This window comes from Pinus tabuliformis, chromosome X (genome assembly GCF_031772625.1).
Source record: "Pinus tabuliformis cultivar Carrire ecotype Pingquan chromosome X, CPIR1, whole genome shotgun sequence".
Classification (NCBI taxonomy): domain Eukaryota; kingdom Viridiplantae; phylum Streptophyta; class Pinopsida; order Pinales; family Pinaceae; genus Pinus; species Pinus tabuliformis.
Window position 1 is genome coordinate 317,814,062 of NC_142308.1, and position 21,610 is coordinate 317,835,671.

A 21,610-nucleotide genomic window follows, 5' to 3' on the forward strand; every position below is an offset into this window, starting at 1 on the left:
ATTCTCTGATCATTATTAAACCACCACTTGCGTAATGACTCACATGCAAGGTTTCTTGTGTGTGCTTAATATATTTAATATATTACAGTATGATCAATACCCGTTTAATCACATTCTTTAGTGAATTCTTTATCATATTATTGGTAATTATGCGAATAACATGCCATTGAAACCTTCCGTCACTGCCTTATATAATCAGGTATAACTTATATCATGTGTGCACATAATTTATACAGCGTGGCATTTGGTGCATCATGTATACATGCACATTTTTTTTTGGGTTTTTCATTTACATATTTACGCTGTAAGGCGTTTCCATTTGAAATGAACTTTTTTCTGAGCTTCGCTATTATAGACCATCAGATTAAGTGTTAGATGATTAAAATGTTGCCCTCCGTTGATTTCATAACTGACTCCTCTTTAGCCTACTCCTTACCCTCCATTGATCTCATAACGAACTCCTTACTCTCCATAACTGACTCCTCTTTACCCTACTCCTTACCCTCCATTGTTCTCATAACGAACTCCTTACTCTCCATTGATCTCTTAACTGACTCCTTTTTAGTTGCGTTCTAACTACCCTCGCTTCATTATTATTTCCCATTCTCCCCGTTCATTTCTGTGTGTTCGAATCAAATCTAAATTGGTTGTAGCAACTGCATTATTGCCTTGCACACGCTAATCACATACCCCATAGCTACGACCCATCACAACGACAACGGCGTCTCAACTGTGTCAATTTCCGGCCAATTTACGGCCTGGGAGATTCGAACGGGGTCTCAATTGTGTCAATTTCCGACCTGGGAGACTCTTTAAGCAAGTCAAAGAATGTAAGGTAGAATTTGATTACCTCTTTCAGGCCATGAAAATGAATTTTCAATGTTTGTTACTGCTCGCCAGATTATCAACAAAGATCCAACTCCGACTCTCAACGCAGAACCGCTTTATGAAGATCAGTGTGGTGATTGAACAATGGTTTTTTTTCCTGATACACACTATGCAGATAGACAATGTAAAGCATTCCACACCAACAAAGTTGGTCCTCTACTTCACTGGGGTCACCAATATACTCTACACTTTTGGTGGTCACGCCGTGACAGTGTACGTTCCCAATCATTTTTTTTTCTTCCTTTCATGGGTTTATACTGAAAATTAAAAGTCTGCCACTTCTAACAGACCTTCAATTTTGGTAATAGGGAAATAATGCATGCCATGTGGAAACCTAAAAAATTTAAGGCAATTTACATGCTGGCAACTTTGTATGTCTTTACTCTGACTCTACCCCTTCACAATATCAGTTTACTGGACTTCCAGAGACACACTGTTGGATCACGCAAATTCCCTTTACTTGCTTCCCAAGTCAGGCTTTCGCGATCTGGCAGTCGTTCTAATGCTCATTCACAAGGTCTGAAACAACAATTTCCATTATTATTTTTTTATTGTTGCAGTGTCCGAAGCATAAATGAGAGTTTCGAAATTTGAAATGGTTGCAGTTCATTACCTTCGGGTTCGCATGCACCCCTTTATACTTTGTGTGGGAAAAGGTTATCGGAATGCGCGATACAAAGAGCATTGTGAAGCGTGCACTGGCGAGGCTGCCTGTGGTGATTCCCATATGGTTTTTTGCAATCATTTTCCCATTCTTCTTCAGGACTATCAACTCTGCAGAGGCGCTCTCCTACTCAGCTTTACAGTCTACATTATACCTTCCATGGCTCACATTTTAACTTACAGGACAACTTTGGCCAGAAAGGCATGAATATTTACACATTTTATATACTCAGTAATAATTTCTTTAAAGTGAAACATTTAATGATATCTATATATTGATAATTTATTTTTTTTTATAAGTTTTGAATTTATATATGACCATCTTAGATGCTCTTTGATTCTGGATTTATGTAGTCATGAGAGGGAATTTTTTTTTCAAACTTATTTTTTTTATTTATTTAGCCCTGAGAGATCATGGAATCTTTTATATGAACTTATTTTTTGATAAGAAATTTCCAAGAAATGTTTTTTTTTTTTTTTTTGTAAGCTACGGAGTTACCATTTCTATTATTTACATCGAAAATAGAGTATACATGCAAAGTCGACCTCAACCTGCCCCGAAGGGAAACCAGGTCTGTTGGTCCCTCAAAAATATTGTCTAATTCGGTTTACTTATCTATCATCAAAACTTACATCTAGCATAAGTCTTACAGTCTTTTATCTACTATATATTCCTTACTGTCTATAACCAGAAACTAAAATCAGTTATCTTAGACAAAATAACACTACAGTATATATCAGCATGCAAAACCAAAAAAATAACTGAGCATACTCTTCAGTCTGCCTTGGTCTCTTGCTTGGGCTCCTCCTCTCGCTTCGCCTTTATCAGGTCCTTCAGCATACCTCTGATTTCTTCTAATTTGATGTCTTGGTTCCGGGTCATAAACTGCAATCTGTTCATCTCTTTCTTCATGTCCCGCATCCCTTGGGCAATCTCTGTCATCTCAACAGCAACTTGCTCCATAGCCTTGGCAAGCAGGTGCTTCATTACCCAGTACATATGAAGTGCTTGCTTGTACAGCGTAAGCATCCCTCGTGTGTTCCCAGGGTCTGGTAGCAGGGTGTCCCATTCTTCCATTTCAGGGTCCAAGGGTTCTTCCAGCACTCCTTTCTCCAGCGCATCGATGATTCTCCTAACGTCTGCGTTGGTTTCCTTACTATAGGCTGCCTCTGCTTCCTGAGCTGCCTGCCCAATTGAGCGTCGTCCCCTCCTCTGCTGTTCATAACCTGGAGTCTCCTTTCCAACACAATTCTCCTGCCTCGTTCTCCTTCGCCCTCTGTGTCTTCCTCTTTTGCTCAGCCTTCCCCTGCTGCTATTTCTACTGCTCTGCCCGACTTCAAAGGTTACTCTCACCCCGCCATCCGCCTTTCCTATCTCCATATCTTTATCTTCGGAGCTATCGGTCGCCACCTTCAGCTGTTCCTGCTCTCTCCCAGGATTCTTCCCTGCATCCTCCACCTCCTGCTTTACCCTTCTTCCTCCCTCCATCCTAATACTTATGTTGCGCCTGAGTCTTTGGTTTACGTCTCTCTGCCAGACCGATTCTTCCCTCCCTTCCTTCTTTGCCTTGCGTTTGTTTGTCATTCCGCCTGCGTTACTCCTTAAATGAATTTCGCCACCTAGCATCTGAGGCTGCAGATGATCGCCGCCGGGTCTTATTCCTGTTCTTGCCATAATTCGTTTCGCTTCATTCCTTGGTATGCGCACTTCTCCACCGCCCTTCACCTCAGCTTGCTTAATTACTGCCGTTCTGATTGACGTCTGCCAACCACCTTCCCATCCCATCATTGCCCTGCACTGTCCGTAGTTCACCACCCCAATCGGCGCAAAATTTCCAAGAAATGTTAACAACGAAATTTTCTTAATTTAATTTTTGTGGGTGCTTGATAAATCCTGATATAAAATAAAATAAAGTTGATTTAATTAATAGTAATAATAATTATTATTATTTTTAAATATTATTTTAATTTTAACTTTAATGTAATTTTATTGATTCAAAATGTTTATATAATATACTTTTATAATATCTCTTCCATAATATAATTTTGTAACATTGATATAAAATAAAATTAGGTTGATTTAATTAATAATAAAAATTATTAATATTATTTTTAAATATTATTTTAATTTTAACTTTAATGTAATTTTATTGATTCAAAATGTTTATATAATATAACATAATTTTGTAACATTTTCTAAGTATTAAATTAGAAAGTGGTTTGCCTTTCAAATTAGAAAAAGATTTTCCATTCAATTAAAATAATTAATATAGAAAGTGGAAAAGACTTTCCATTCAATTAAAATGATTTAGAAAGTGGTTTGCCTTTCAAATTAAAAAAAGACTTTCCATTCAATTAAAATAATTAATATAGGAAGTGGAAAAGACTTTCCATTTAATTAAAATAATTTAGAAAGTCGTTTGCCGTTCAAATTAGAAAAAGACTTTCTGTTCAATTAAAATAATTAATATAGAAAGTTGTTTGTCTTCCAAATTAGAAAAAGACTTTCCATTCAATTAAAATAATTAGCATATCACTTAAAATCAATCTCAATAATAAAAAATTCAAACATTTTTTTTAAATTAGAAAGTGGTTTGCCTTTCAAATTAGAAAAAGACTTCCCATTCAATTAAAATAATTAATATAGAAAGTGGTTTGCCTTCCAAATTAGGAAAATACATTCCATTCAATTAAAATAATTAATATATCACTTAAAATCAATCTGAATAATAAAAATTCAAACATTGTTTTTTAAATAATTAATTAATATATCACTTAAAAAAGTGGTTTACCTTCCAAATTAGAAAAAAACTTTCCATTTAATTAAAATAATTAATATAGAAAGTGGTTTGCCTCCCAAATTAGAAAAAGATTCTCCATTCAATTAAAATAATTAATATATCACTATTTTATTTAAATAATTAATTAATATATCACTTAAATTAGATAGTGGTTTGTCTTCCAAATTAGAAAAAGATTTTCCATTCAACTAAAATAATTAATATAGAAAGCGGTTTGCTTTCCAAATTAGAAAAAGACTTTCCATTCAATTAAAATAATTAATATATCAAAGTGGTTTGCCTTCCAAATTAGAAAAAGACTTTCATTCAATTAAAATAATTAATATATCACTTTTTTTTTATCAAGTAAGAGTGGGACCTTCTATTAAATTTAGTCAAATATACATAATTTACAAGAAAGTGGTTTGTCTTCCAAATTAGAAAAAGAATTTCCATTCAATTAAAATAATTAATATAGAAAGTGGTTTGTTTTCCAAATTAGAAAAAGCCTTTCCATTCAATTAAAATAATTAATATATCAAAGTGGTTTGCCTTCAAAATAATTAATATATAAAGTGGTTTGCCTTCCAGATTAGAAAAAGACTTTCCATTCAATTAAAATAATTAACATATCACTTTTTTTTTATCAAGTAAGAGTAGGACCTTCTATTAAATTGTTTTTTAAATAATTAATTAATATATCACTTTAAAAAGTGATTTACCTTCCATATTAGAAAAAGACTTTCCATTCAATTAAAATAATTAATATAGAAAGTGGTTTTCTTTCCAAATTAGAAAAAGACTTTCCATTCAATTAAAATAATTAATATATCAAAGTGGTTTGCCTTCCAAATAATTAATATATAAAGTGGTTTGCCTTCCAAATTAGAAAAAGACTTTCCATTCAATTAAAATAATTAATATATCACTTTCTTTTTATCAATTAAGAGTAGGACCTTCTATTAAATTTAGTCAAATATACATAATTTACAAGAAAGTGGTTTGTCTTCCAAATTAGAAAAAGACTTTCCATTCAATTAAAATAATTAATATAGAAAGTGGTTTGCTTTCCAAATTAGAAAAAGACTTTCCATTCAATTAAAATAATTAATATATCAAAGTGGTTTGCCTTCCAAATTAGAAAAAGACTTTCCATTCAATTAAAATAATTAATATATCACTTTTTTTTTATCAAGTAAGAGTAGGGCCTTCTATTAAATTAGTCAAATATACATAATTTACAAGGAGCCACACCCACTCTGCGAGAGTTGAATAGCCAAACCAAACCAATCACCCAAAACTAAGAGAACCTGAACTAGAAAACCAGGGAGAACTGTTAAACAAAGCACAAGGAGCCTAGAAAGTCCATAATTCGCCATGGATCCACAAGAGGTCCCACCACAAGTCAAATTGAAAACTGACAAACAGAAAAATGGACCCAAGGAAGTTAAAGCAAAACACTCTAAAGCACAAGGAGCCTAGAAAGTCCATAATTCGCCATGGATCCACAAGAGGTCCCACCACAAGTCAAATTGAAAACTGACAAACAGAAAAACAGACCCAAGGAAGTTAAAGCAAAACACTCTAAACATTTTTCAGGTCCGACCAAAACGCACAAACAATCGCCACCATTGATCCACTGATTAAGATCCAATGGTCATCGTGGATATCAGAAGGACGAGAAACACGAGAGTTAACCATCCGATGAGGGCGGTTTTCTCTCTCCTTGTTCCGCAATGTGTCACTCAAAGAGTGGAATCAGAACCAAACACAAAAAATTGGAAGTTGTACAGACCTCGCCTGATATACCACTTGTGGTATTGGACTGGTTGACTCATGGAAAAACAAACACGTCCATTCGCCACATTTTGAACCTTAATTCCTTCCAGCAGGAAGTACTTGAGCCAATCCCGTTCACCTGGATTCTTTGTCAACCACCACCTAAGCCAAATGACGTGGGCTACCCCACCTTGTGGAGCTATCCGAGTCAAACCTTTCATCATTCAATCAAAGGGAATTCGGACCTTTCAAAATAGCCGAACCATGGCGGGTTAGACTGTGTGGAGTCCTCCAACCTCCCGCTGGTCTTCAAGGTTCCTATGATCCAACCTGTTAGTTCATAGTTCCATATCCTGGGTAGCGTGACATAGACAGTCCTCCCACAATTTACCTGGAGGAAGCGAATCCCAAGCATACCAAGAATCCCTATCCCTGTTTATGACTCCTTCATTCACCAAATGATCTGCTAACATATTAGCCTTCCTTTTCACATGAGGAAATCTGACAGTTTTAAGGGTTCACAGGTGAGAATAGATGCGGTAAAAAACCTGCAAGAGTTTCCAGTGCTTCAACACTTTATCTGGAGAGATTCCATTGCTAATCTTCTTGGCCACTCTAATAATTAATTCCGAATCCGTCTCAATTATAACGTTGTGTGAACTTGAATTCATCAGGATTTCCAAGCATTTTTCTAATGCCATGAGCTCAGCCATGTTGTTTTTGGCCTTCCCCAAGTGGCCATGGAAGATTATCTGTATTTGTCCTTGATCGTCTCTTATGGCACCCCTAAAGCCCGCTAATCCTGGGTTGCCCTTAGCTGCTCCATCAATATTAGCCTTTAAGAAACCAAAAGGAGGAGGCTTCCAGATGGTAGCACACTTGTTTATAAGGCTCACTACCTTCATTATTCCCAGCGGATTGATAGACTGGAGACCTAAGTGAAGTAAAATTCTCTCCTCATGGGGCAGGGGAGGATCTTTAGGAAGGGTCCTCAACAAGCTTCTTACTGTGTCTTTGAGCTGCCTTAGAATTTGCTCAATTATGTGTTGGGGCCTATGTGTTTTGTTTTTGAAGATTCAACTGTTGCGTTCTTTCCACACATGCCAGATGACAAAACTTGGAACCAGAATCCAGGCTTTATTAACTATCTCATTCCCTAAGAAGTTCTTCCTCCAGTTCTTTAGAGTGTTGGATATGCTGAGATTATCCCTATCAGTTTGTCTAAAAATAGCAGCCACCCAGTCCCACACCTTTGAAGTGAAAGGACAGAGGTTGAGAAGGTTTTCAATTGTCTCCTCATGAGTGCCATAAAGGTAACACTTGGAAGGACCAATGAAGCATTTCTTGAGGAGATTCTCCCAAGTTAAGTTCTTCCTTTGATGCACTAGCCAGATGAATAGATTTATTTTCATCCAATGTGGACTTTGCCAAAGTTTCATCCAGATCTGATCAGGATTCACAAAGTTAAATCCTGTGACTTCCTGTTTGGCCTCCTTGAGGTTAAAGTTTCCTTCAGAGTTCTTTCCCCATCTTAGTTGATCTGTGGAGGAAGAGACAAGAATCCTTCTATGCTCTACATCCTGGGTGAGGGCTTCTGCCTTGGTTTTCAGCTGGTTTTCATCACTATATCCTAGATCCTTCCACTCCCTCCATTTTCCATTATTCCTTCCTTGATCCCAGAAGTCTTTTACCAGTACCATACCTTTGCTGTCTATGTCATTTTTGAGATCTGCAAATTCATCCCTATAAAGGTTGGGTTCCTGTTGCTAATTATCCTCCCAAAATTGAGCAAGATCCCCTGCTCAAATTTCCCAAAAACAATGGTGCTAAACAATGTTTTTATTATCCCAAAAAAGGTTCCAAATATGGGAGTCCCTGATTTGCCCTCACATTCTAATGCGATCCTTCTCCTGCCAATGCTTGGCATATTTTGTTTCCAAATCTTAGCCCAGGGGGCATTTGGCTCCTTAATCCATCTCCACCAAAGCTTGGCTCCCGAGACTCTATTGAGGGTCTTAGGATCATGAGGCCCTAATCCACCATGGTTCTTGGGCTTGCAAAGCTTGTCCCAGGCTACTAAAGCCCACTTCTTTTCCTCTTCCCCTCTGCCCCACAGAAAGTCCCTTTGTATGCTTCTTATTTGCTACATAATACCTTGAGGAGCAGGAAGAGTTGAAAACATAAAAATGGGAATGGCCTACAAGACCGCCTATGTGATCACAAGGCGTCCTACTAGGTTTAGTAATCTGCATGTCCATTTTCTGATCTTGTCCTGAAGTTTATTTAAAATTGATTCCCACACTTTCTTGCTTAGCGGTTTGTCAGTAAGAGGAATGCCAAGATATTTGGAAGGTAGCTGTTCTCTTTGAAATCCAGGAATTCTGGTAATATTTTTCTGAATAGCAATATTAGTGTTAAAGAAAAAAAACTTTGGACTTGTTAAGGCTCACCTTAGTGCCTGCTGCCATAGCAAAATAATTTAAGATGTTTTTGATTGCTCTGGCCTCCCTGACTGTAGGTATGCCCTGCAACATAGTATCATCTACAAATTGTTGATGAGTGTTTGCCTCTCCATCCGTAGTGAGTTTGATACCCTGAATTCTTCCTTCAGCATTTGCCATTTTAATCACTCTACCTAGCCCTTCCATCATGAGGATGAAGAGGAACAATGAAATTGGATCTCCTTGTCTGAGCCCTCTGGAGGGGGTGAAGGTCCTTGATGGAGCTCCATTAAGAAGTATGGAAAAACTGGTTGAGGTAACTAATGCCATGACCCATCTTATCCAATTCTGTTCAAAACCATAGTCTTTCAGAATTGCTCTTATGTAAGCCCAGCTCAATTTGTCATAGGCTTTCGCGAGGTCCAACTGAATGATAATGCCAACTTGTTTGTTGCTTTTGAGAGACTGTACCACCTCATGAGCTTGGATGATATTGTTGAGGATTTGTCTTCCCTCCACATAGCATGTTTGCTCCTCTGATATGAGATAGGGTAGAAGTGGTTTGAGTCGATTGGCTATTACTTTGGAGATAATTTTATACACTACATTACATAAGGTTATGGGCTGAAAACCATCCGGAGTCATGGCCTTTTCCTGCTTTGGAATCAATGCTATGAAGGATGCATTTAGAGCCTTTAGAACCTTTTTGGATCTTCTTGAGTCTTCCACAACCTCGAGGATGTCATGTTTGACAGTTTCCCAATAGGCCTTGAAGAAGTCTACATTGAATCTATCCGGGCTGGGTGCTTTTCCACTCTGCATTTCATTAATCACTTCACTGACCTCCTCTTCCGAAATTGGCCTATTGAGATTGTGGTTGTCCTCTCTAGTAACCAGCTGAGGGATATACTAAATGAAATGGTCAATGAACCTAAATCTGTCCTCCAGAGGCTCCTTTGCAATGTTGCAGAAGTGCTAAACAAGGACCGATTCCATATCACTGTGAGAAACAAGCTCAATGCCTTGAGAATATTTGATATTTGTGATTCTGTTGTGTACCCTGTGAGCCATAGTGGTTTTGCGGAAGAATTTTGTGTTTCTTTCTCCCTCTTTAATCCATTGCATTCTTGATTTCTGCCTCCAAAAAATTTCTTCTTGTAAGCATCGATTCTCCCATTCTTCCTGCAGAGAGTCAGTTAATTTTTTCCGCTCTTCAGTGAAGCCATATGAGATGTTGATCTGATTGATATCCTAGAGCTTCAGTTCATTTTCTCTTTCGGCTTTGAAGATATCTCCAAATTCATTTTTGTTTCAAGCTTTAAGACGGTGTTTGATATGTTTAAGTTTCTGCTAGAGCATGTACATTTTTTAGCCCTAAATATTCAACTCCTCTCTCCACCATTTCTCAACGTTATTAGTGAAATTAGGATGTGAGAGCCAGGAATTTTCAAACCTAAAAGTTCTATCTCTCAGAGTGCCCATAAAGGTGGCTTCCAGCTTTATAGGCCAATGATCTGATCCTCCAAAAGGCAAAATGGATGTTTTCATGGCAAGTCCTGAGAGAAAGAGGTCCTCTGAAATCATGAATCTATAAAGTTTAGAAGCAACTTGATGGGCCCCTCCCATTTTGTTGTTCCAAGTGAAGGTTCCATTAATTGTTTCCATGTCCACCAACCTCATGTTCATAATGAAGTTCTGGAAGGCCATGGAGTCTCTACCTAGCTGTCTAGTGTGTCATTTTTTTTGAAAGAGATCTTATCATATTGAAATCCCCTGCAATGATCTAGGGCAAAATGGGATGTCTCGCTGTTAGTTCCTCTAGGGAAGTGAGAAGCTTGAGTTTTTCTGCTTGCTTTTGAGGTCCATAAACATTTGTAATCATGTATATCTCCTTGTCCCCTACAGGTTGGCATATCAAGGAGAGTAGTTCCTGGATGCTTCAGCATCTAGAATTCCCAATTTCTGTGGGTCCCACAAAGTGAGAATCCCCCTCGCTGAGTGATTTTCCTTAACCTATAAATACTCATATTTAAATAACCACTTATTATGAATATCTCTTATCTTTTCCATCGAACATTTTGTCTCCTGAATAAAAACCATGTCTGGTTTTTCTTCTTTCATTCTGTTACTAAGATTTCTTTGTTTCCTCCTATTTCCTATTCCTCTAATATTCCAAGTTGTGAACTTCATTAAGAAAGTTTAGTAAAGGAATAACAAGATCTTTCATCTTACCTGAGTTGATCAACAGTTTACCACATTTGTTCAGTAGTTCATTCTATCTCTTTCTTCCTCTTTTCCTACTTGAGTTCTTTGGAGAATGTGCCTGAGTATTCTCCATCATCTTGACCCCACTTGGCTCCTGGCTGTCATGATTTCTTTTGACTCCAGCTCCCTTCGCTTGTGACCTCCAGAGAAAGAGTTGTTGTACTCTATCATAGTCCTCTTTTGGCAGGGAGTCCACCCCTACTTTTTTCTTTATTCTAGAAATTCCCCTAGATCTAGATTTTCCTTATCCAGAATCTCCTGTAACTCATGGTCCTCTATTCCTGCTTCACTTGGAGTCATCTCCTGGTCCCTACTGATCTCCATCAAGCTTAGTAGAGCATCCTTTTACTGGTTGTCTACTGTGATATCCTCCATGTCAGCTACCCTATCTTGTTCCTTTGTTACATTCTCCATGTCCTGGACTGTCTCCTTGTTCCCCTCTTCTTCCTCCAAGATCTTGAAGCTGTTTTGTCGTGTGTGTCTATCCTCATTTGCCTTCTTGTGTGGACGCTTCCCCCTTTTCCTTTGCTCACAACTTTGGTGAAACCCTCGTGATCTCTCTCCACAGTGGTTTTTTGGTTATCTTCCCTATTGATTGTGGGGCAGTCCTGATATAGATGCCCATGTTCATGGCATTTGCGGTATCTAAATGGTATGTGCTCATAGTCCACTGTCTGCACCCATTCTTCATCATATACTTCTAAAATGATCGCTTCTGGCAGGGCTCCAGATAGATGCATTTCCACACATATTCGGGCAAAGGAGGTATATCTTCCTTTCAGAGTTGCCTCTGAGATCTTTAAAAAATGTCCCAGCTTATTGCATATGGTTTTCAAAGATTCCGGCAGCCAATAATCCAAAGGAAGGGAATATAGTCTGATCCAAACTGGTACTGATGTGAATGTTTCACGTTCCGACAAAGTTCATCATCCAGGGCCGCATGTAGAGTCTTGCCGCAGCATAGAAATAGGGCCCCCCTTCAAACACTTTGTCTTTGTCTTCTAGGCTTGCAAACACTACTGTGAAAAAACTCTTAGAACCCAGATGTAAATGTATTTCTCCCTTTGGTTTCCAATGGCTCCTTATCCAGACATGTAACGCCCTCTCCGTTGGCCATAACCCCATGAAATTACATAGGATTGCATGCTCTGTCATATGCTCTCTATGAGCTTGTGCTGGGTCGCTAAATACGACCCTAGGAATAATGCATAACTTGGGTTTGCATACTCCAATAGTCTTTCTGGAAGCTGGTTTTTCACTACTGCCTCCATTCTCCTTTTCTTTTCTCATTTCCTATTGATTCCCTTCCTGATCTTGATCTCTACTTCTTCCAGATGTCCCTTGACTTCTGGGTTTTGAGATCTTGTCCAGTGGTTTTTTAAAATGATTCTTTCTCGCGTCCTGACTTCCTCCTGTGACTGCTTGGCTATAGGAAGGAGCAGCACTCCCCCCTGCACTCCCCGCCATGGTACCCTGAATCCAAAACCATGTCTTCAACTCCAACCCTAGCTCACCAAGTGAATCGACGGGTCCCGGGATCGAATCCGCCCAATTGAGAGGACATGCCATTAATATATCAATTAAAATCAATCTGAATAATAAAAAATTCAAACATTTTTTTAAATAATTAATTAATATCACTTAAATTAGAAAGTGGTTTGCTTTCCAAATTAGAAAAATACTTTCCATTCAAATAAAATAATTAATATAGAAAGTGGTTTGCTTTCCAAATTAGAAAAAGACTTTCCATTCAATTAAAATAATTAATATATCACTTAAAATCAATCTGAATAATAAAAAATTCAAACATTTTTTTTAAATAATTAATTAATATATCATTTAAATTAGAAAGTGGTTTGCCTTCCAAATTAGAAAAAAACCTTCCTTTCAATTAAAATAATTAATATATCACTTAAAATCAATCTAAATAATAAAAATTTCAAACATTTTTTTTAAATAAATAATTAATATATCACTTAAAATCAATCCGAATAATAAAAAATTCAAACATTATTTTTATTTAAATAACATATTTGGAATTTTGGAATTTAGAATCAATTTGCATTTATACTAATTTAAGTGTTATATCCTACCAATAGGAAATTTAAGATTAACATGGATTTATAATAGTGTTTATATAAAATCTCACCCATCCTAAATTGGAGGTGAATATAAAAGTTTACTCATCATAAAATTGGATTGTAAATTAGGTATTTTTATTTAAATAACAAATTTGGAATTTAGAATCAACTTGCATTTATACTAATTTAAGTGTTATATCCTTTTTTATTTAGCCTAGTTGTACAACTTAATAAATCTAAAATTTAAGAGTAACCAATAGGAAATTTAAGATTAACATGGATTTATAATAGTGTTTATATAAAATCTCACCCATCCTAAATTAATGAACCACACTTGACCACACTTTTTGGCACTTGACCACACTTGTTGTTCAATCTAAAATAAATATGAAATTTAAGATTAACAAATCGGAAAATTAAGATTAACATGGATTTATAATAGTGTTTATATAAAATCTCACCCATCCTAAATTGATGAACCACACTTACCACACTTGTCGGCACTTGACCACACTTGTTGGTTCAATCTGAAATTTAAGATTAACCAATAGGAAATTTAAGATTAACGTGGATTTATAATATTGTTTATATAAAATCTCACCGATCCTAATTTGAGAAACCACACTTGAACACACTTGTCGGCATTGACCACACTTGTGAAGTAAATCTGAAATTTAAGATTAACGTGGATTTAGAACAGTGTTTATATAAAATCTCACTCATCCTAAATTGATGAACCACACTTGACCACGATTGTTAGCACTTGACCACACTTGTTGGTTCAATCTGAAATTTTAGATCAACCAATCAGAAATTTAAGATTAACATGGATTTATAATAGTGTTTATATAAAAACTCACCGATCCTAAATTGATGAACCACACTTGACCACACTTGTTGGTTCAAAACGTGTCATCCAAAAAATTTCTCTTATGTGATTTCTAGAAAGACTTTGCTTAATGAGATCAATTATCTATCAAATTTTAGAATATTCTCAAAACCTATAATAAAATTGTTTTAAAGTAGACATCTTACAAAGTCTTTCGGTAATAATCACATAAAAGAAATTTTTGGCTAACGCTCTTTGAACCAACAAGTGTGGTTCATCATCATCTAGTACTGATGATGAACCACACTTGACCACACTTGTTGGAACTTGACCACACACCACACTTGGCCACACTTGTTGGCACTTGACCACACTTGTTGGTTCAAAACGCGTCATCCCTTATGTGATTTCGACTTTGCTTAATTAGATCAATTATCTATCAAATTTTAGAATATTCTCAAAATCTATAATAAAAATGTTTTAAAGTAGACATCTTACTCACTCACTATCTACTGAAAGACTTTGCTTAATTAGATCAATTATCTATCAAATTTTAGAATATTCTCAAAATCTATAATAAAAATGTTTTAAAGTAGACATCTTACTCACTCACTATCCTTCCTTTATTTTCACATTAACATAACTCAATAAATTATTGATTGTACCTTGAGAAGGTTTTATACTAATAATTTTTTTTGGATCTTGATGGTTGATTTTCAGAATGTTGTGGAAAAAGCACCCTAACCACCTTTCTGGACAGCGGTTTATCTAGTGAACATATTTGTGGTGATTTGGGTGTTGATAGTAGGGTAGCGTGACGAATTTCGTGCGTCGGGTTGACTCATTCGGTCTCTTTGCAAAGTGTTATCAATGTCCTCCCCATGCACCATCTGCTTCAAAATCACATCTTCCTCCTCACAAAACCTGAAAATTTGAATGGAAAATCTCTGAATTTAAGAGGGGAACAATATAAATTCTCTGTATTTAAGAGGGGAAAAATATGAGATTATATAGAATATGTTTTGAGCATGGGGTTTATTCTCTGACATAGAAGGTAATGAGTAACAATGGAGGATGGAGTTGTCAAGCCTGAGGGAGGCTCACAAAATTCATACTTTTCACATATACCATACCTGAAACTGCTTGAAAGCTTACATGCGTACAATTATTTACAGGCAACAAACGAGTTTATTAAGGGAACTGCATTGTAATTGTAATTTATGCCTCTGTGTGTCTGCCTTATGGTTACTTTTGTCTACTGTACTATACTGGGTTGTGGCTTTGGATTCAAAGGAATGGAGACAGCAACAATAGTACTCCATTTATCTTGTTAATGGAGACTGACAAACTACTTAAGCTTATTGCCACTGCTATGCAGGGCTTGTTATTCTTATTCACCCTCTATTGTTCTCCCCAATTATTTTGTATCACCATAATGTATGTTGTTGCGAACTTATGATTTTCTGGTTATATGAATGATTGATGGAAAAGAGTGTTGAACTACCAAAATTGTTTACAATGGTTTCTCTTATTCACCCTCTGTTGTTCTCCCCAATTATTTTGTATCACCATAATGTACGTTGTTGCCAACTTATGATTTTCTGGTTATAGGAATGATTGATGGAAAATAGTGTTCAAGTACCAAAATTGTTTACAATGGTTTCTCTTAAAATTTAAATGTCATTGAACTAGATTTATTAAGTGCACTCATTGCACTAACAAGTTTGGATTTATTATGTTGCTTGCATTTTTAAAGAAATAAATGGAAATAGTAGATAATGGTAAATGTTAATCACCTTTTAGTTTTGGCCACAACATTTTTGAGCAAATACATGGTTTTTCCATATAATATTGGTGTTGGATTTAACTTAATCTAAATAAAAGTATATTTTCCAAAAGCCACATAGTAAATAAATATACATAATAGATGAATATATCCTTTAATTTAATGATTATAAACCACATCGTAAATAAATACACATAATAGATGAATATATCCTTTAATTTAATGATTATATTTTTCAACAACGTTACTCAAAGAGGAATATATGTTTTTTTATGAGTATTATGTATTATGAGTATTGATTGGCCTATATTGGTCAATTGTAATGGACTACTCTTCCTATTTTTTAATGAGTATTATGTATTATGAGTATTGATTGGACTATATTGGTCAATTTTAATGGACTACTCTTCCTAGAGCTGACCATATACAGAATGAACTCATGGGATATAGATGAAGTGTCCAATCTATGTATAAAGAATCATTCATAAAGTTGTGATGCAATTTCAAATGTGGAAATACCACCATCATGTTGTTCACATCTTAGAAGATCAAGAGCCAATCTTTATTACAAGCATTATACTATCTATAAACTTCCGATAATGTAAATAATTTAGCTCTATCTTCCACCTTTGCATGAAATTTTCTTTATTAATTCTTATTTTAGTGATCATTTACATGTCAAGCTTGTTCCTCAATTTATGCCTTACGGTGTTTCCTTTTGCAACATCTGGTGCAAATGCTAGTTTTAATTTTTGGTATCTATTATAATATAATTAACACAATCATTTTGAGTCATATACACAAGTATATAATTAAATATGATTGATATAAACTCATAAGCATCAACAAATATAGATTTAATATTAATCTTATTAATCTTATTAATATAATATTAATAAATATACTTTCAAAATATTACTTTGACTGTATAAGTTAAAAGCTTCATTTCATCTTGGTAAGAGATTATAATTACCTCAAGGGAAAGTGTTCAGGGGAGCGAGAATGGTTGGGGGTCGCGAGCTTAGGGTTTCAGAAGGCCTGTTTGTTGCCGCCGCCGTACCTAAAGACCTGCAGCTCTCTGGAACGGCTTGGAGCCTTGCAGCGGGATTTCTAGAGCTCGATGATACCCACAGGACCTGGCCCGGATCCTTTGATGGAAAGGAGAAGCAGGATTCGAATCAAAACATACAGAAACTGGAGGTTTTCCCCCACTCCTTGGCACAGGCCGTTTTCCTCAGGGCGGCACAGGGCACCCCTCCACTTTGTCCGGGGTCTTATGCTTCAAAACAACCGAACCAGTCTCAGGTTGATACGCCCTTCTACGTGGGTGACTTGCCCTGGCTAGTTAGCTCTGTCTGCGACAATAGGAAACAGAGCCAGTCACCTGCTCCTCTGTCCCTTTTCGGTACACCGCGGGCCCGATCTGCCGGCCTATGGCTGTCTTCAAATGGCTTGGTTGAAGACCAATCAAGGGGCGGGAATTTGGATCTGGTTTGCCTGAGGTCTGAGACTCCTCTGTCCATGGTGGCGCAGATTTGGGAGACTGCTTTTTTGGCAGCGGAAAAATTAAGTTTTGAGACTCCCCTTTACAAGATCCCCTTTCGACGAGAGATCCAAGCCCCCCAGCCTCCTGCAGATCCTCACCATGGCAAGCCCACCCCCCTTCTTGTGCTGGAGAATCAACCAGCAGAAGGAGCCAGGCAAAAAACAAAAGGAGCAATAAAAGAATCCGGTCATGAAATGATTCAAATCTTCATCAGAACCCTATCTGGGAACACAATCTGCAAGCAAATAAGAACAGGGATGCTGATAAAAAACTTAAAGGATGAAATCCAAGAATCATTAGGCATACCAGCTAGTCTGCTGAGCTTGGTATATGCAGGACACATTTTACAGGAAAAATTTCCAGTGCAGCATTATGGAATAATAAGAGATTCAACAATTTATCTGAGTATGAGGCTGAGAGGAGGAAGTTTTGGATCTAGCTCAAAGGGCACAACTTTTCGTGATGCAGTCAAGGGGAAAGAAAAAATGCAGAACAAACCAGCGTCTCCACCAGAGCAACCAGGTCCACATATAGTAGAACAAAAACTGGAATACTCAATGCTCAAGGTTACTATACCAGAGGTAACTGCACTACACTCTGACCTCTCTAAACAAGCTGTCATATGTAGATTTAATGGCTACTGGCCAAAATCCGATGCTTTACATCAATGGATTTATTCCCACTGGACATCAGAATGTAATATATACCTATGTTCAAAAGGTTTCTTCATTGTAACTTTCCACACAGAGGAAGAAAGGGATAGTATCATCAATGAGGGGCCCTGGTTTTGGGGTAATGCAGGCCTCTTTGTTACCCCTTGGTTTGCAGATTTTGACGCAAACACTATGAAAATCTCAACAACGCCTGTTTGGGTGAGGCTTCATAACCTCCCATTACACTTCTGGCATCATCTAGTCTTAACTGCCATTGGGAATACCTTGGGGAAATTCCTAAAAGTTGATGAAGACAGATACAGCAGAGGAATTTTTACTTTTGCCAGACTTTGCGTTGAAGTGGACCTGAGTCAGGGGCTGCCTGATCAAATCTCATTAAATTTTAACAATACTGAGTGGATACAACCACTGGACTATGAAAACACTGCATTCAGATGCCGTAGTTGCCGGCAAATAGGACACCTCCAAAATGCTTGCCCACTGGCCAGAAAGAATCCAAAAGGAAACAAGAAACAGCAAAAAAAGCCAAATGGGTGGCAGCATACAGAACCGCTGGAAGAAGAGGAAAATCAGCCAGAGCACACAGTGAACCAAGAGGAACCTGATATAAATATGGAACAGAAGGGCACACAGGAAGAAAAAGCACCAGACCCTCAAGTGGAGGACCTTTCTCAGCAGCAGCAAATTCCACAGTTGGAAGTTAGCGGCATCAAAAGAACTCATGGATCTGAAGGATCAGAATCTGATAAAGAACCTACAGTGAACACACAAGAGAACCCGCAGGCCATCATTGTTCCCCCCTCGGACTCTCAGGGTTGGCGAAGGGTGGAGAAGAAGAAGGGCAGAAAAGTATAGGCTTGATGTTTTTAATTTTAATTTTTTATTTTTATCAGTGTACTTTGTCCTATTCATGGACAACTATCTTGCATATGCTCTAAGCATCTACAAAATGTAATTTATTTTCATATGAAATATAAATTACGATTTTTTCTACGGGAAAAAAAAAGTTAAAAGCTTCATTTGTATCTACCATTAATAAATATATAACAATAGAAATAATGTTAAATAAAATATTATTATTATTATTATTATTATTAAATTTTATTAGTTATTATTAAATATTAAATGTTATTTAATATTATTTAATTTTAAATTAATTACTTAATAAGGAGTTGTTTTTAGTGCGATTTTTTTTACTTTCCAGTGCTAGAATCTAACGGAACAATTTGAGGTGAAATCTTGTTTTGCATTATTTAAACTAATTTTTTGACTATATATATGGATTCAACACCGCGAAAAACCCAAGGCACTTCGATTGTGTAGGAGTTACCCATCAAGCTTGTGATTTCAAAAAATTCCTGTCAGATTTGAGAGAAATTAGACCAGAAAAAACCCACTAGAAAAGCTTCCAAAAAGCCTCACTAAAAACAACTCAATTTAATAATAATAATAATCTTTAATTAAAAACAAATAAATATTAAATATTATTTTCAATTAAAGATAATCATTGTTAATTAAAGAGAAAATATTAAATAGTATTGCTAATAATTGATTGTTAAAGAGTATTGTTAATAATTATTGTTAACATTAAATATTATTATTAATAATAGATTGATAATCAATAATTAATAATTATAATATAGATAATAATAATTATTAATAATTAATAATTATAATTATTCGTTATTAATTATAATTATAATTAATAATTAATAAATATATTTAATAATTAATTAATTATAATTAAATTATGTTTGATTTTATAAAACATGGTTGGCCATGGATGAAAATGATCATCATATTGAGATAATCTTTGTCAGATTGCGACGTTCGACCATGGTTGAGATAATGATTGATTTCATATTCAGACAATATTTGTCACAATGCGATGTTGGACCATGGTTGACCATAATTAACAATGGTTGACCACGATTGATTTTATAAAACATGGTTGACCATGAGATAATCCTTGTCACAATGTAACATTGGACTATGGTTGATCATGCTTGGCCATCATTGATTTTCAAATTGAGAGAATCTTTGTCACAATACGAAATTGGACCATGGTTGATTATGATATTGAGACAATATTCATCACAATGCGACATTGGACCATGGTTGACCATGATTGATATTATAAACCCAAGGGAATAAACCTTATGGATTAATACTAAAAACCCAAGGGATTATAAACTTAAGGAAATAATATTAAACCCTAGAAATATGAACCCTTGGATTAATAAACCCGAGGAACCGATATTATAAACCCAGGGGATAAATTTATAAACCCAAGGTATATAAACGCTAAGATAAATATTATAAACCCTAAAATAAAAATGGTTGACCATGGTTGATTTCCCTATTAAGATAATCCTTGTTACAATATGATGTTGGACCATGGTTGACCATGCTGGACCATGGTTATTCTCATATCAAGACAATCTTTGTCACAATGCGACATTGGACCATGGTTGATTTTCATATTGAGACAATCATTGGTTGACCAAGGTTGATTTTCATATTGAGACAATCATTGGTTGACCATGGTTGGCTATGATTGACCATGGTTGATATTATAAACCAAAGGGAATAATACACCCAAGGGATCGATATTATAAACCTAAAGGAATAATAAACTCAAATGATTGATATTATAAACCCAAGGGAATAATATTAAACCCAAGGGACTAATATTATAAACACAAGATATATAAACCCTACGATAAATATTATAAACACTAAAATAAACATGGTTGACCATGGTTGATTTTCATATTGAGACCATCTTTGTCACAATGCGACATTAGACCATAGTTGACCATCCTTAACCATGGTTGATTTTCATATCAACACAAGGTTTGTTACAGTGCGGCATTCAACCATGGTTGACCATGATTGACCATGGATGACTATGTTTGATTTTATAAAACATGGTTGATCATGAATGACCATGGTTGACCATGAATGACTGTACTTGACCATGATTATCATATTGATACAATCTTTGTCATAATGCGATGTTGGACTATGGTTGAGACAATCTTTGTCACAATGCTACATAGGACCATGGTTGTCTACGATTGATTTTATAAAACATGATTGACCATGGTTGAATAATATTAAACCCAAGGGACCATTATTATAAACCTAAGGTATATAAACCTTACGATAAATATTATAAACACTAAAATAAACATGGTTGACCATGATTGATATTATAAACCCAAGTGAATAATAAACCCTAGGGATTTATACTAAAAACCAAATGGATTATAAACCTTAGGGAATAATATTAAACCCTAAGAATATGAATCATTAGATTAATAAACCCAAGAGATTGATATTATAAAAAGGGAATAATAAACCCAATGGATAAAAAATATAAACTCAAGGTATATAAACCCTAATATAAATATTATAAACCCTAACATAAACATGGTTCATTTCCATATTGAGACAATCCTTGTCATAATGTGACATTGGACCATGGTTGACCATGATTGAATTTTGTCACAATGAGACATTGGACCATGGTTGATTTTTATTTTGAGACAATCACTGTCACAATGTGACGTTTGACCATGGTTGGCTATGATTTACCATGGTTGACCATGATTGAGATTATAAACCCAGGGTAATAATAAACCCAAGCGATTGATATTATAAACGCAAGGGAATAATAAACACAAGGGATTAATACTAAAACCCCAAGGGATTATGAACCCAAGAGAATAATATTAAACCCAAGGGACTAATATTATAAACCCAAGGTATATAAAACCTAAGATAAATATTACAAACACTAAAATGAACATGGTTGACCATGGTTGATTTTCATATTGAGACAATCCTTGTCACAATGCGACATTGGACCATGG

General features: G+C 35.8%; 1 pseudogene; it reads left to right on the top strand.

Annotated features, from left to right (window-relative positions):
• The first annotated feature begins 946 nt into the window (after positions 1–946).
• Positions 947–14,654, top strand: LOC149139709 (auxin transporter-like protein 4; annotated as a pseudogene).
• Positions 14,655–21,610: the final 6,956 nt, after the last annotated feature.